The sequence below is a fragment of the Cyrtonyx montezumae genome, unplaced genomic scaffold (assembly GCF_038088225.1).
Source record: "Cyrtonyx montezumae isolate F1298 unplaced genomic scaffold, pur_monq_1.0 scaffold_80, whole genome shotgun sequence".
NCBI classification, from domain to species: domain Eukaryota; kingdom Metazoa; phylum Chordata; class Aves; order Galliformes; family Odontophoridae; genus Cyrtonyx; species Cyrtonyx montezumae.
The window spans coordinates 83,804-87,655 of NW_027072090.1; the positions used below are offsets into that span (position 1 = coordinate 83,804).

Consider the following 3,852-nt stretch of genomic DNA (forward strand, 5'->3'; position numbering starts at 1 on the left):
TTCAGAGGGATTTGGATAGGCTGAACAGCTGGGCTGAGCTCAATGGGATGAGGTTCAATAAGACCAAGTGCCGGGTCCTGCACTTTGGCCACAATAACCCCATGCAATGCTATAGGCTTGGGGCAGAATGGCTTGAAGAATGTAGAGAGGAAAAGGACCTGGGGGTGTTGGTTGATGAATGGCTCAACATGAGCCGGCAGTGTGCCCAGGTGGCCAAGAAGGCCATCAGCATCCTGGCCTGTATTAGAAATAGTGCAGCCAGCAGGAGCAGGGAGGTGATCATCCCCCTGTACTCAGCTCTGGTACGGCCGCACCTCGAGTACTGTGTTCAGTTTTGGGCCCCTCACTACAAGAAGGACATTGAGGCCCTGGAGCGTGTTCAGAGAAGGGCAACAAAACTGGTGAGGGGTCTTGAGCACAAGTCTTATGAGGAGTGGCTGAGGGAGCTGGGATTGTTTAGTCTGGAGAAGAGGAGGCTCGGAGGAGACCTTATTGCACTCTACCACTTCCTGAAGGGAGGTTGTGGTGAGGAGGGGGTGGGCCTCTTCTCCCTGATAAATAACGACAGGACGAGAGGGAATGGCCACAGGTTGCGCCGAGGAAGATTTAGATTAGACCTGAGGAAACATTTTTTCTCTGAAAGAGTGGTCAGGCACTGGGATGGCCTGCCTAGGGAGGTGGGTGAAGCACCATCCCTAGCGCTGTTCAAGAAGCGTTTAGATGAGGTGCTAAGGGATTTGATTTAGTAGTTGGGTAGGGATAGTGATAGGAGGATGGTTGGACTAGATGATCTTGTAGGTCCTTTCCAACCAAATGAACCTATGAACCTATGAACCTATGAACCATGGGCTTGGAGCCTGGGAGTAGGGCTTAGTTGATAGAAGGAGTGGAGATGACAGCATTTCCATGATTTTTGCACAGCTGCTTGTCCAGTAAGTCCACTAAGTGTTCCCCCCCACTGTGAAACTACTATTAGGGTCTGAGTGACACTGGCCAACACTTACTGCCTCCCTTTGGAGCTCAGCACGCCTTAGAACATCTCAGAAAACAATGCAGGGACGCCTTCTTTAACAATCCCTCCAGGATGTTGTGTTTAGTTCTTTCCAAACTACTCAGTGCCCAAGGCTTCAAAAAGGTGGATGTGAATGGAATTGGAAAGCAAGTCGTGCTAAAGGAGTAACCAGGTGTCAACGCTTTAAGGGCTGGTTCGGCCTGGTTTTGTGATGATTGGTGCGGGGGACCCACGGACCCACACCCCAGGAAAGGGGAAGGGGGAAAGGGAAATGGGAGTTGGGCCTAGAAACAAAACAGCATCAATGATCTGAGGAGGAGAGCTAATTTAATAAATAAGATATTGGAATTCAAAGTAACACAATATAATGCAACCTCCTTGGAATTGAAGCTAATAAATCAAATAAATGGGAGAGGGAGTGTCTGAAAACCGAAGGCTTTGCTCTAACACTGAAGGTGAGGTGGCGAGGAGCACGCGCTGCTGGGATGATGGGATGAGCAGTATCCCTCTGCACACAGACATCTGGTGCTGTGTCTGCCCAGTTCCCATGTTCTCGTGCTTGGTGGAGCCTGTCCGTGAAGGCTGCAGAACAGAGGATAAAGCGTCTGTGATACGGAGCCCTAGAGAGGGATAGAGACAGAGCAATTAGGAGCCGTAAATCAGGGGGGAAATGAAAAGAAGAAGCCTAACCCCAGAGCGAAATGGTGAACCCCTATATCATAAAGAAAAGCTGTAAAGCAGCTCATTGAATGCCGCGGGACAAAGGGGCCGTCCGCTCTTGGCGAATCCATAATCGTGATCTTTTCTGGATTGAATGCAACGGGACTTGGAGCGCTGAGTTGGGCAGCACTCAGAGCACTGATCTGTAACGGCGTGCCCAGCAGCTGTTGCCTTCTGCCGCTCCTCCCCTCAGTCCTTCAGCGGCAGCAGAATTGAGCATGGTCTTCCCCAGGCTGTACCCTGGGCAGGACTAGAAAGAAACGCCGGCTTCTCGGGCGGCGAGGAGCGCAGGGTTACGGGTAGCCGTACTCGTCGGCTATGGCCATGTCTATCTCACGCTGCACGAGGAACTGCACGGGGCCGATCTTCATCTGGTGGGCCGCCCACTCCCGTTGGTCCCGGGCCAGCTTCTTCAAGCGCTCCCGCTCGGGCCGCTGCTCGGTTGTGATGGGCAGCGACTCCTCCAGTGGTGTGGGTGCCGCACGGCCACCCAGCCTGGGCCCCACGCGGGGCACAAAGTCCACGGAGCGCTGTGGCCGAGGCTGCTGCTGGTGCAGCTGTGAGGGTGGGTCCCTCGGCAGCGGTGCGCTCCTCAGCAGGCAGCTCGGCGCCGTCCTCTTGGCAGCGTCCTGATCTCTGGCCATGCTGCCTGGTGGTGCTGGCGCTGCCTCGTCTGTGCTGCCGCGTTGGGGCTGGGGGGAAGCAGGCCCAGCGCTGGGTGTGGCTTGGGGCTGCACGGAGGGTGGTTGGCGCACCGGCCCCATGGCAGTCCCCCTCTGCCCCAGCGGGTGCACAGCCTGGATGGAGTCCAGCAGGTATCTGTGCAGCTCGCTGACAGGGCCTGCTCGCCCACTGCTGCTGCCTCCTGCGCTGACCCCAGCCAGCTTTGTTTGGCGCGGGTGTTTGCGGCCTTTTTTTTCTTTTCTCTCCTTGCACGGCAGCAGCTTTCTTTTCTTGGCTGGGGTGCTGCTGGTGGGCTGCTCGTGCCGGGAGCTCTCCCCTTTCTGGGGGCTGCCAGCAGGTGCAGGGCGTTTGGCCCACTTGGTGCTGCCCTTGTTTTCCTTTTCTGCCACCCGGAAGGGGACAGAGCCCGGTGACGGCGGCGAGTGAAGGTGAACCCCCTGAGGCCGCCATTCCTGCACCTCCTCCATGGGCTGCGTAGGTTGGGCTGAGGGAGGTGTGGTGGTAACCTGGGGGGTTGTCTGTGGGCTGAGCTGCCCACCCACTGGGGACTTGATGGGGCACAGCAGCGACAACCCACAGTGCAGCTCAGACAGGAGCCCGGGAGATGGTGGAAGGCCCCAGAAGGGGTCGCTGGGGGTCACGATGGCCTCCAGTCCCTCTGTGCTGAGCTCTCTGTTGTCTGTGGGGACGCGAGGGAGCTCAGAGATGGAGCATTCAGGGGCAGGGCTGCTGGGGTTCTCCTGGGGCACCTCGGCAGCTCTTGCCACATCTGAAAAGGCAAGCACATCCCCTAAAATGGCGATGGTAGCCTTCTCACATTCACTGTGCAAACACGCACGTGCGGTCTCTGCAGCCCCCAAACTCACTTTCGATCCAAGAGAACAGACCGTCAATATCCGTGACGTCGTCCGGCACATCCGAACTAGTCGTCACTGCTGGAACAGTAAGAAAATCCCCAAGGGGTCAATGCCAGCTCTCCCCTACTGTGCTCACAGCTAGGGATCTTAGGGTCACGGGTGGACACTGGGTTCACAGTACAGATCAGAACTGGAAAGGTAACTGTAAATCCCAGGGATTGAGACCCCCAGCAACACTCAGGGACAACAGTCCCAGGAAAGGACAGACAGAAAGCCTAACTAGGAGACAGAGCACCGAGCCCAGATGGCTGTTGTGTGTCTGTACCTCTCTTGGGTGCAGTGTCACACTCCGTGCTCCTCCCCTGGCATTCTGCAAGGCTGCGCTTCCAAGGAAGGCCACTTGCATCAGCTTCTGACAGAAAGGAGACAAGAAAGACTTGAAGAACATCTGTTTGGAGGAAGATGTTAGCACAGCCAGCCACAAACTTCTCGTCTTCAAGCGTAGTTTATTCAGTGCGCCCTTCCGCTGTTACAAAGTTGTGCCATTTCTGCAGTCAGCACAGATGTGGAGTGTACTTT

At 55.9% G+C, this 3,852-nt stretch overlaps 1 pseudogene; it reads right to left on the bottom strand.

Moving 5' to 3' along the window:
• Positions 1-2,025: 2,025 nt before the first annotated feature.
• LOC136059664 (uncharacterized) lies at positions 2,026-3,333 on the bottom strand (annotated as a pseudogene).
• Positions 3,334-3,852: the final 519 nt, after the last annotated feature.